The 12,808-nt window shown below is 43.3% G+C and overlaps 6 non-coding genes across 6 annotated transcripts; 3 read left to right on the forward strand and 3 right to left on the reverse strand.

Moving 5' to 3' along the window:
• Nucleotides 1-58: 58 nt before the first annotated feature.
• trnag-gcc lies at nucleotides 59-129 on the reverse strand. Its single transcript has one exon. It is a non-coding gene; the product is annotated as a tRNA-Gly (tRNA).
• Nucleotides 130-2,420: 2,291 nt separating this feature from the next.
• On the forward strand, nucleotides 2,421-2,491 carry trnag-gcc. The gene has a single exon. It is a non-coding gene; the product is annotated as a tRNA-Gly (tRNA).
• Nucleotides 2,492-5,412: 2,921 nt separating this feature from the next.
• On the reverse strand, nucleotides 5,413-5,483 carry trnag-gcc. The gene has a single exon. It is a non-coding gene; the product is annotated as a tRNA-Gly (tRNA).
• A 115-nt stretch (nucleotides 5,484-5,598) lies between these two features.
• On the forward strand, nucleotides 5,599-5,669 carry trnag-gcc. The gene has a single exon. It is a non-coding gene; the product is annotated as a tRNA-Gly (tRNA).
• Nucleotides 5,670-7,580: 1,911 nt separating this feature from the next.
• On the reverse strand, nucleotides 7,581-7,651 carry trnag-gcc. The gene has a single exon. It is a non-coding gene; the product is annotated as a tRNA-Gly (tRNA).
• A 115-nt stretch (nucleotides 7,652-7,766) lies between these two features.
• trnag-gcc lies at nucleotides 7,767-7,837 on the forward strand. The gene has a single exon. It is a non-coding gene; the product is annotated as a tRNA-Gly (tRNA).
• Nucleotides 7,838-12,808: the final 4,971 nt, after the last annotated feature.

Raw genomic sequence — 12,808 nt, forward strand, 5'->3', positions numbered from 1 at the left:
TCACAACTTGAAGTTCCGTGCGTTCGGGACCATATCGTTTTGAAATTAAAACACTGCCTGCATTGGCCGAGAATCGAACCCGGGCCTCCCGCGTGGCAGGCGAGAATTCTACCACTGAACCACCAATGCCCACATGCCCATGCAACATGCAGTAACTCTGGGCTGAGGCGCAAAGTGAAGGAGGCGTTCCTGCTTTTTGCCACTACTTTCTCTGACAAATAAGAGCACCTCACAGCCCCTCAAAGCATTGGTGGTTCAGTGGTAGAAATTCTCGCCTGCCACGCGGGAGGCCCGGGTCCGATTCCCGGCCAATGCAGAAAGCTTCTTTTCTGATTCCCTTACACCTTAATACTGTTCTTTGGGAAAGGCTCATTCCTTTTTCCCGTTTTCTTTCACCACTGGTTCTTCCCTGACCATAACAGCAGAGGTGAGCCATATTCATCGCACTGTAGCTAATAGGAGCCTTCTCAAATTCAAATACTGTTTTCAGAAATGTACAAATAATGCATTGTGTATAACGTGAGCCACATAACTTTCTCGGACAAATTCTCATCTTCTATAAAAGGGTAATTTTATACATTTTGATTTTACCGTGTACAAATTGCAGCACGTTTTATGCATAGTGCCCCCCATTTCTGGGCACCATAATGTTTGGAACAAATGGCTTCACAGGTGTTTCTGATTATTCAGGTCTGTTCAGTTGCTTCCTCGGTGCAGGCATGAGAGCTTTCAGTATCTAGACTTGATTCCAGGCTTTTGATTGCCTTCAGAGTCTCTTACTGGCGTTTGTCAACATGAGGACCAGAGCTGTGCCTATGAAAGTCAAGGAAACCTTTATGAGGCTGAGAAATAAGAAAAACTGTCCGAGACACAGGCCAAACCTCATGCTTACCAACATCGACTGTTTGGAAGATCATTAAGAAGACAGAGAGCACTGGTGAGCTCAGTAATCACAAAGGAAGGACCAAGGAAGACCTCTACAGTTAATGGGCGAAGAATTCTCACCATAAAGAGGAAAAAACCCCAAACGCCTGTCCGACAGATCAGAAACGCTCTTCAGGAGGCAGGTGTGGACGTGTCAGTGACTACTGACCTCAGAAGACTTCATGAACAGAACTGCAGAGGCTACACTGCTAGATGAGAACTACTAGTTAGCCACAAGCACTGACTGGCTAGTTTACAGTTTGCTAAGAATTACCTAAAAGAGGCTGCAGAGTTCTGGAAAAGGTCTCGTGGACAGAATAGACCGAGATTGACTGGCATCAGAGTGATGTCAAGAGCAAAGTATGGAGGCCAAAAGGAATAGCCCAAGATCCACAGCACCCCCCTGCCATGGGAACTGGTTCACTTGCCTTCAATGATCATGTAACTGCTGATGGCATCAGCAAAATGAATTCTGTAGTGTACAAAAGCTTCTTATCTGCTCAGGTTCGAGCAAATGCCTCCAAACTTGTTGGATGGCGCATCATTCTTCAGCAAGACAATGATCGCAAACATACTGCTAAAGCAACAAATGAGTTTTCCGAAGGCAAAAACTGGAACATTCTGTACGGGTAAGACAGCTGCCAGACAACATCAGCCCTCTCATTAGGTGAGTTCACCTGCAGCATTGCAAGCACGCACTGCAAGTGACATGCCATTGATACTCGTATTGGAATGATTTTGGTTGTGCTTGTGCATGTTTTTTTGTTGCTGATGACAAGGCATTCCTTTGTTTAGTAGTGTAAATGTAATGTGTGCTCTAATGTGACGAGTTTGCAGCGTTGAGGAAACTACTCTGAAAGCGTAGTTGTACAAACTACCGAAAATTTATTTGAAAGTAATCGAATTACAGCCAAGCTACCCTAAAGAAAAACTTGCGTATTGAGAAAGGCTCTGTTATCAGAGAGTGGAGGTGATCTACTAAGACTTTAAGAAGCAGGAGCATCCTCTGCTTTTGCCGTTGCTAGAACGCTTTCAGTCTTTCCTGGAATGCCCTTATACACATTCTGAACTGTGTGTAGCGCGATAATCGAACCTTTCTTCAAGAAGGCGAGCCTCTGGTGGGAGGCGGAAATATACTTGGCACCTTGCGCTCTAATACTTGCCATTAAGGTGCATCGACGTTTGGCGCCGGTTATTGAGGAGGCCTATGGATGACACGGGACTTTACTGTGGTGCTCACGAGACCACATCACAACTTGAAGTTCCTGTGCGTTCGGGACCATATCGTTTTGAAACCAAAACACTGCCTGCATTGGCCGGGAATCGAACCCGGGGCCTCCCGCATGGCAGGGAAGAATTCTACCACTGAACCACCAATGCCCACATGCCCATGCAACATGCAGTAACTCCGGGCTGAGGCGCAAAGTGAAGGAGGCGTTCCTGCTTTTTGCCACTACTTTCTCTGACAGAATAAGAGCACCTCACAGCCCCTCAAAGCATTGGTGGTTCAGTGGTAGAATTCTCGCCTGCCACGCGGGAGGCCCGGGTCCGATTCCCGGCCAATGCAGAAAGCTTCTTTTCTGATTCCCTTACACCTTATTACTGTTCTTTGGGAAAGGCTCATTCCTTTTTCCCGTTTTCTTTCACCACTGGTTCTTCCCTGACCATAACAGCAGAGGTGAGCCATATTCATCGCACTGTAGCTAATAGGAGCCTTCTCAAATTCAAATACTGTTTTCAGAAATGCACAAATAATGCATTGTGTATAACGTGAGCCACATAACTTCTCGGACAAATTCTCATCTTCTATAAAAGGGTAATTTTATACATTTTGATTTTACCGTGTACAAATTGCAGCACGTTTTATGCATAGTGCCCCCATTTCTGGGCACCATAATGTTTGGAACAAATGGCTTCACAGGTGTTTCTGATTATTCAGGTCTGTTCAGTTGCTTCCTCGGTGCAGGCATGAGAGCTTTCAGTATCTAGACTTGATTCCAGGCTTTTGATTGCCTTCAGAGTCTCTTACTGGCGTTTGTCAACATGAGGACCAGAGCTGTGCCTATGAAAGTCAAGGAAACCTTTATGAGGCTGAGAAATAAGAAAAACTGTCCGAGACACAGGCCAAACCTCATGCTTACCAACATCGACTGTTTGGAAGATCATTAAGAAGACAGAGAGCACTGGTGAGCTCAGTAATCACAAAGGAAGGACCAAGGAAGACCTCTACAGTTAATGGGCGAAGAATACTCACCATAAAGAGGAAAAAACCCCAAACGCCTGTCCGACAGATCAGAAACGCTCTTCAGGAGGCAGGTGTGGACGTGTCAGTGACTACTGACCTCAGAAGACTTCATGAACAGAACTGCAGAGGCTACACTGCTAGATGAGAACTACTAGTTAGCCACAAGCACTGACTGGCTAGTTTACAGTTTGCTAAGAAATACCTAAAAGAGGCTGCAGAGTTCTGGAAAAGGTCTCGTGGACAGAATAGACCGAGATTGACTGGCATCAGAGTGATGTCAAGAGCAAAGTATGGAGGCCAAAAGGAATAGCCCAAGATCCACAGCACCCCCCTGCCATGGGAACTGGTTCACTTGCCTTCAATGATCATGTAACTGCTGATGGCATCAGCAAAATGAATTCTGTAGTGTACAAAAGCTTCTTATCTGCTCAGGTTCGAGCAAATGCCTCCAAACTTGTTGGATGGCGCATCATTCTTCAGCAAGACAATGATCCCAAACATACTGCTAAAGCAAAGCAACAAATGAGTTTTCCGAAGGGAAAAACTGGAACATTCTGTACGGGTAAGACAGCTGCCAGACAACATCAGCCCTCTCATTAGGTGAGTTCACCTGCAGCATTGCAAGCACGCACTGCAAGAGACTGCACTGTAACGGGGGAGTGAGGGGGGGTGGGAGCCAAGAAGGCGTTGAGTAGGAGGTGGTGTGCGTGTTATCTTCATGTGCGTGTGTGTGTAAGTCCATGGACTTCATCTCCACCACAGTCTCAACATTGTCTCTGCCGTCTGATACTGATGACGAGGACACGGCCGTTGCCGTGGAGATGACCTCGAAGAGTCCTGATCCAGAGACAAAGTTCCATAGGAGCAGGGAGGTGGGGGCAGGGCCGAGCATCTGTCTGCATAACAATCCAGGAGAGTGGAGAGATATCAGCCTTCCAAGGCCGATGTGGGGGAGCCAATGAGGATAAGGATTGTTTTGGGTTCAGGCAGACTTCTGCATTTTTCGTCTACCTTTAGTCCTGTGGTTCTCTCAGCGTTGTTCCAATCATCCGAATTAGTGGCCCATTTCAGTGAGCCGAACCGACAACTTCTCCAAGTTGGTATCCGTCATGCGAATTTGCGATCCAATCGCATCCAGTTTGCGATTGAGCTCGCAAATCGCTTGAGTCTGAGTGTTGACAGCCCTGCCCGTTCCCTCAATGGCGGGCAGCTTCCCAAGTAGTGCTGCCACCGCCTTTGGCATTTTGCGATAAATCAGGATGCTGCCAGCTCCAAACAGCAGAAAGCCTGTTATCATAATTCCAATCAAGTAAACGTCTTCAACATCCTCAACGGAAAGGATCGACAGGCACACGACCCTCCACTCCTTCCAGGAGTCCATCGTGTATCCGGCAGCAAACGTTCCGTCAGGGCAAGAGGGCTCTCCCTGACCCGTTCTTCTCGTCGAGAAAATACTATCAATTGCGTTGAGAGACCAGTTGATCAGATCCATGCTTTTAGGTTTCGGAGAGAAATGCAGAGAGAGGCTCCGGATAGTTCAGACAGACACAGCACAAGACAAGAGAGCAGCAAGCAGGGGCAGATAAGGGCAGGGAGGGAGCAGAGGAAAAAGCGTCCGCCTTCGTTGAGAGCAGGAAGAGAATAGACATGCCATTGATACTCGTATTGGAATGATTTTGGTTGTGCTTGTGCATGTTTTTTTGTTGCTGATGACAAGGCATTCCTTTGTTTAGTAGTGTAAATGTAATGTGTGCTCTAATGTGACGAGTTTGCAGCGTTGAGGAAACTACTCTGAAAGCGTAGTTGTACAAACTACCGAAAATTTATTTGAAAGTAATCGAATTACAGCCAAGCTACCCTAAAGAAAAACTTGCGTATTGAGAAAGGCTCTGTTATCAGAGAGTGGAGGTGATCTACTAAGACTTTAAGAAGCAGGAGCATCCTCTGCTTTTGCCGTTGCTAGAACGCTTTCAGTCTTTCCTGGAATGCCCTTATACACATTCTGAACTGTGTGTAGCGCGATATCGAACCTTTCTTCAAGAAGGCGAGCCTCCGGTGGGAGGCGGAAATATACTTGGCACCTTGCGCTCTAATACTTGCCATTAAGGTGCATCGACGTTTGGCGCCGGTTATTGAGGAGGCCATGGATGACACGGGACTTTACTGTGGTGCTCACGAGACCACATCACAACTTGAAGTTCCGTGCGTTCGGGACCATATCGTTTTGAAATTAAAACACTGCCTGCATTGGCCGGGAATCGAACCCGGGCATCCCGCGTGGCAGGCGAGAATTCTACCACTGAACCACCAATGCCCACATGCCCATGCAACATGCAGTAACTCCGGGCTGAGGCGCAAAGTGAAGGAGGCGTTCCTGCTTTTTGCCACTACTTTCTCTGACAAATAAGAGCACCTCACAGCCCCTCAAAGCATTGGTGGTTCAGTGGTAGAATTCTCGCCTGCCACGCGGGAGGCCCGGGTCCGATTCCCGGCCAATGCAGAAAGCTTCTTTTCTGATTCCCTTACACCTTATTACTGTTCTTTGGGAAAGGCTCATTCCTTTTTCCCGTTTTCTTTCACCACTGGTTCTTCCCTGACCATAACAGCAGAGGTGAGCCATATTCATCGCACTGTAGCTAATAGGAGCCTTCTCAAATTCAAATACTGTTTTCAGAAATGCACAAATAATGCATTGTGTATAACGTGAGCCACATAACTTCTCGGACAAATTCTCATCTTCTATAAAAGGGTAATTTTATACATTTTGATTTTACCGTGTACAAATTGCAGCACGTTTTATGCATAGTGCCCCCATTTCTGGGCACCATAATGTTTGGAACAAATGGCTTCACAGGTGTTTCTGATTATTCAGGTCTGTTCAGTTGCTTCCTCGGTGCAGGCATGAGAGCTTTCAGTATCTAGACTTGATTCCAAGCTTTTGATTGCCTTCAGAGTCTCTTACTGGCGTTTGTCAACATGAGGACCAGAGCTGTGCCTATGAAAGTCAAGGAAACCTTTATGAGGCTGAGAAATAAGAAAAACTGTCCGAGACACAGGCCAAACCTCATGCTTACCAACATCGACTGTTTGGAAGATCATTAAGAAGACAGAGAGCACTGGTGAGCTCAGTAATCACAAAGGAAGGACCAAGGAAGACCTCTACAGTTAATGGGCGAAGAATACTCACCATAAAGAGGAAAAAACCCCAAACGCCTGTCCGACAGATCAGAAACGCTCTTCAGGAGGCAGGTGTGGACGTGTCAGTGACTACTGACCTCAGAAGACTTCATGAACAGAACTGCAGAGGCTACACTGCTAGATGAGAACTACTAGTTAGCCACAAGCACTGACTGGCTAGTTTACAGTTTGCTAAGAAATACCTAAAAGAGGCTGCAGAGTTCTGGAAAAGGTCTCGTGGACAGAATAGACCGAGATTGACTGGCATCAGAGTGATGTCAAGAGCAAAGTATGGAGGCCAAAAGGAATAGCCCAAGATCCACAGCACCCCCCTGCCATGGGAACTGGTTCACTTGCCTTCAATGATCATGTAACTGCTGATGGCATCAGCAAAATGAATTCTGTAGTGTACAAAAGCTTCTTATCTGCTCAGGTTCGAGCAAATGCCTCCAAACTTGTTGGATGGCGCATCATTCTTCAGCAAGACAATGATCCCAAACATACTGCTAAAGCAACAAATGAGTTTTCCGAAGGCAAAAACTGGAACATTCTGTACGGGTAAGACAGATGCCAGACAACATCAGCCCTCTCATTAGGTGAGTTCACCTGCAGCATTGCAAGCACGCACTGCAAGTGACATGCCATTGATACTCGTATTGGAATGATTTTGGTTGTGCTTGTGCATGTTTTTTTGTTGCTGATGACAAGGCATTCCTTTGTTTAGTAGTGTAAATGTAATGTGTGCTCTAATGTGACGAGTTTGCAGCGTTGAGGAAACTACTCTGAAAGCGTAGTTGTACAAACTACCGAAAATTTATTTGAAAGTAATCGAATTACAGCCAAGCTACCCTAAAGAAAAACTTGCGTATTGAGAAAGGCTCTGTTATCAGAGAGTGGAGGTGATCTACTAAGACTTTAAGAAGCAGGAGCATCCTCTGCTTTTGCCGTTGCTAGAACGCTTTCAGTCTTTCCTGGAATGCCCTTATACACATTCTGAACTGTGTGTAGCGCGAAATCGAACCTTTCTTCAAGAAGGCGAGCCTCTGGTGGGAGGCGGAAATATACTTGGCACCTTGCGCTCTAATACTTGCCATTAAGGTGCATCGACGTTTGGCGCCGGTTATTGAGGAGGCTATGGATGACACGGGACTTTACTGTGGTGCTCACGAGACCACACCACAACTTGAAGTTCTGTGCGTTCGGGACCATATCGTTTTGAAACCAAAACACTGCCTGCATTGGCCGGGAATCGAACCCGGGTCTCCCGCGTGGCAGGCGAGAATTCTACCACTGAACCACCAATGCCCACATGCCCATGCAACATGCAGTAACTCCGGGCTGAGGCGCAAAGTGAAGGAGGCGTTCCTGCTTTTTGCCACTACTTTCTCTGACAAATAAGAGCACCTCACAGCCCCTCAAAGCATTGGTGGTTCAGTGGTAGAATTCTCGCCTGCCACGCGGGAGGCCCGGGTCCGATTCCCGGCCAATGCAGAAAGCTTCTTTTCTGATTCCCTTACACCTTATTACTGTTCTTTGGGAAAGGCTCATTCCTTTTTCCCGTTTTCTTTCACCACTGGTTCTTCCCTGACCATAACAGCAGAGGTGAGCCATATTCATCGCACTGTAGCTAATAGGAGCCTTCCCAAATTCAAATACTGTTTTCAGAAATGAACAAATAATGCATTGTGTATAACGTGAGCCACATAATTTCTCGGACAAATTCTCATCTTCTATAAAAGGGTAATTTTATACATTTAGATTTTACCGTGTACAAATTGCAGCACGTTTTATGCATAGTGCCCCCATTTCTGGGCACCATAATGTTTGGAACAAATGGCTTCACAGGTGTTTCTGATTATTCAGGAACCTGTGTTTCCTGGTCTTCTTGCTTTGTGAAAATACTTATTATGCATCATCCGGTAACCTTCGGTGAGTGGTCTGGCCTACTGCACTTGTTATGACATTGCTTGTCAAAGTAGCAACAGGAGAGTGCAAATGAATCATTTTTAAATTTAAATTAATTTCAAGAACTATTCTACGTGATGAGCAGCATCGGACATGAGATACTGAACGGATTGGCTATAGGCCACTTTTTCTCAAGAGCGCCAGAGCTCTGGATCTGAAATTAAAGGGGATTGCTGATATTTTTTTTAATAACGGCTAGTCGTATGCCTGTCAAATGAGTGAATAGATAAAGTGCTTTTCAAGGGGATTTGTATTGGCTTTCTGATGGTGGAAGCCTGTTATAGTTTTTGAATTGGTTCACCACTGTATGTTTCAATAATTGTTTTTTTTTAATAAATTTATATAACAAAGCGGCAGTGCTAAATAGTAAACCTTGATCATACTGTAAAATTTCAGATAAGGATAACGTTAATCCACATGCATTTCGTAAAGGGTTAGTTCACATTAATTTGGCATTGTGCTGAACATTTTTCAGTCCATTAGTGGAAACTTTTAAATTTACAAACGGTTTACAAGATGGGCTCTTCGTTTTCAGTCATCTGTCATAGACATATATGCAGTTTCACATATTTCTGATGTACTGCACGCTGTCAAAATTTTTTTTTTAAATTAATAAGTGTATGCTGCTTCCCGGCAAGAATGTATTTATTGCTTCCCCTCTGATCCATACAATTTTGACTAATGAATGTAGAAACATGTTACTTTTTAAATGTGAAAATTTGAAATAGAACTTTTGAATATTGATGGGATTTGGTTAAAGGGTTACTCTGTTTTTGTTACATTTACTGCTAACCTGGAAATTAAAAAAAAAAAATGTTTATCTGCAATTAGGCAATTTTTTTGTATACTATAGATGTTTACTTATGTACAACATTTTCCCTTTCTTTGTCAGAAAAAGTACATACAGTAGTTATGGAATGTGAAAATACAAAGATAAATATGATTTCACAAAGTTGGTATGGCAATGGAGCGACATGGTGGCTAAACTATTAGAAAGACCAAAAGATGAATGAGCCCATTGAAAGGGAGTAGAAGCCAGGCCTAGATTAGTCTCAGTTCCTAGTGAGAGTACTCACTAGAGAAGTTAATCAAAATGTAATTGATTTATTCATTTTGATCTGTGACAAGTAATAAGCTTGTTTTGTTCGTAGAATGTCTTTTTCACCTGTGCTTCATCAAATACATCAAACGCCAAGAGGACTTCACTGCAGCACTCCCGACCTGCAGTCTGATAATGGTGGAAATTCCACAATATCTAAAAAAAAGGAAGAAAGAAATAATTAAAGTTATGGTAAGTGTTTTATAATAGGTCCACACACAGACACACACGTACACACATAAATATACACACACACACGCACATATATACACACACACACACACACACACACACACACACACAGACAGTTCCCTCCATTATGTTACCTTATACCTGCATTAAAGTAATAATCTCAAAGATTTTCATTAAAATAAATGCCTTTTAAGTCACTATTTATCGCTGCATTGGGTAACACAATGGGGATTGAGCCTATTTTTATATTAATTTATACTACTATTATTATTATAATTCATGATTAAAAAACTTGGTGTCTGTGGCGACATTCCCGGGAAAAAATCACAAGCGGCGCACAGTTAGTGACGCATTTTTCATCACCCATCAGTGGTTGGAACTAACGCAACAGGCTCGCTCTTCAACTCACTTGTGTGTGAGCGGCGTATTGTTTTTTCCGGTGTCTGCATGCGTTACAATAACAGAGAAAGGGGGCGTTGGGGGAGTTATGGAACCCTAAAAAGTTTTTGTGTAACATGAGAGATCATATTATTTGTTGATGTAGATTTCGTATTACATTTAATGACAATGTAACTTTACTAAATTACATAGCTATTTGTACAGCTAACGCTAGCTACTGGACCATGTCAAGAAAGACAACATTAGTTTAGTCAACGTTGCGCACAGTATCCATCTCTCATATCAGGTAACGTTGCGTTAGCTAGCTAATGTAATTAACACAATCTAATGTCGGCTAACAATTAGAAAAAAACGCTAGCTAACGCTACCGACCGGTACCGACCTTGCAAACCGTCTCTCGAATGCAATGCTACCTTGTTGCAACGTTGCAGTGTAGCTAACTTAAGGCCAGTTCAGATAAATGATTCGCAACGAGACTGGGTGCAACTTGCAAAATTCCAAGACGTCTGATTGTAAACGTTCTAAAACTGCACTTGGCGATTTGACAAGGACGGTCTTTTAAAACCTCAGGGCAGGCAATGGCTCTGCTACTAGCCAGTTCACACCGCTGCAATTTTCTCTGCAACATTCTAAAACCGTCTCGCCTCGTTGCGAATCATTGATCTGAACTGGCCTTAACGTTACCGTTATTTACATTGCCATCGAGTTCATCAATATATTATAATGATCGGAATAAAGCCGGGTATGTGGAGCAGACGTCTGATTTCTGATGACGTCATGCAGGAGAAAACTAAATAAAAGAATACGGCAGTATGGATTAGCATTGTTATTTTATTACGCTTCCTCATATGTTCCTTCAGCCTTTATGCCCTTTTTGATGAAATCTCCTTTGTTTTTGTTTTATTTTTCTTGTTCTGATTGCTAACTTTACACCCAGCTCAGCTTTATTCTCGAAAAGTTTAGCTAGCAAAACCAGAAACACCAGGGATAACATTTTGAAAGGCAGTTGTTTCAAAAATACCACACAACGATCATTCACGAAAAAGACTGCTTATTGTGCACGAGATACATAATTGCACGAGCCACAGGGAATCCCGCAAATTCTTCTCTGCAGTGTAAAGATGTTCATACCGGGCAAAAGGTGGATAAAGAACGTTTGCAGAAATTGATCATCACTAATTCTACCCCAGGTTTGCTAGGGCATTTTAACTCGGCTCAGCAGTGTAAAGACATCTCGAGTTAGCCTAATGTTAGACAACGAATGAGTATGTACATAACGTTACTTTTTATTCAGTATATTCAATAGTAAGTGTTATAGTTGGCGTGCCAACTGACTGACGTCACACAGGCGACACTGGTTGGATCCGGTTGGATCTATGGGAAGTGAGGTCCAAAAACAGACATGCAATTACTGCTTCTCGCCATTGGCACCGCCATAGAGAACGAAACTGAAATCTTCGAGATTGTCACTTTAAGGAAGCAATTGAACACACCTGACAAATCAACACATGAGAAGGCATTTGTCCCAAACATTATGGTGCCCTGAATAAAAAGTGCTCTAATTTGTACATGGTGAAACCAAAATGTGCATAAATACCCTTTAATAAAAGCTGAACTTTACTGTTGGGGAAGCACAAAATCATCAAGAATGTGATTGTATGTTGCTACATTGAGATTTGCCTTCACTCTATCTAAGGGACCTAGCCCAAACCATGAAAAACAGCCCTAGACCAAGGGGTGTCCAAATAACTTTGGTCATATAGTGTATCATAAAGGGGCAAAATTTAAATTGAATAACTGTAGTTACCTTCATTGAGCCTTCTGAATCATCCTCAGCGAGACACCTGGATATCTGCTCTGGGTGTGGGCAAATCCTTTGTAGTGGTAAGAGAACAGCATTATAAAAAAAGATTACAAAGTCCTGCATGTTTCATAAAGATGCGTAAACGGTATAATTTCACACTGTATGGATGTTGATTTTGAGATAAATTGAGACAATCAAGGAAGATAAGATAAGAGGGACTTAAATATGATCTTATAACTGATACTGTATTTGGCTCTTGTGACTATTCAAATCCATCATCAGGGACAGAGGTGACATTTCAGGTATGGGTAACAGCTCAGCTCAATTCAGGACAGGAATATTTTACATCAGATTACACTAATAAACACGAAAAGATATAACTGTGTATAACAGTGATTTCTAATACAAGTTGATTCCCAAAAATCCAGAAAAGCTACCATGCTGATAACATCAATGTCAACAGATGTAATAAAATGGAAAAGATTAGTGTCGTCAGAATAAACTATAGTGCCGTCTTAACAAGACAGTTCACACACAATTATCTTCCTACAATGTTTCAGTTCTTTCCTTTGGTGACCCTCAGGTAACATTGTTATAATTTCAATTCCTTTTACTGCTGTAGCTGCAGAGAGGCACCGACTCATAATGATGGAGACCATATGCCAACAACAGGCTCATCATTGATGGTACTGAAGGTCCTTGAGTCATGGCTGAAGGATGCATGAAACAGCACTGCAAAGATGTAAATGGTAACAATAAACCAAGAGAGTAATGAATACTGTCCAGCAGATTATATATTTAAATAGATTTACTGTGTTATATCCTAGATAAGTTACCTGGGCGTTACTGGAGGCAAGGACAGCAAGACAGGTGTGTTCAACGTAATGGGATGGCTCCTCCACAATGACTTGACCCAGAGGATGAGTTAGAAGGATGCCAATCAAAAGAGGGCATTTAAAGACCTTTTTGAAATAAATAGTCATTTGTAAGGGAGCAGTCACAC

Source organism: Anguilla anguilla, chromosome 2 (genome assembly GCF_013347855.1).
Source record: "Anguilla anguilla isolate fAngAng1 chromosome 2, fAngAng1.pri, whole genome shotgun sequence".
NCBI lineage: Eukaryota > Metazoa > Chordata > Actinopteri > Anguilliformes > Anguillidae > Anguilla > Anguilla anguilla.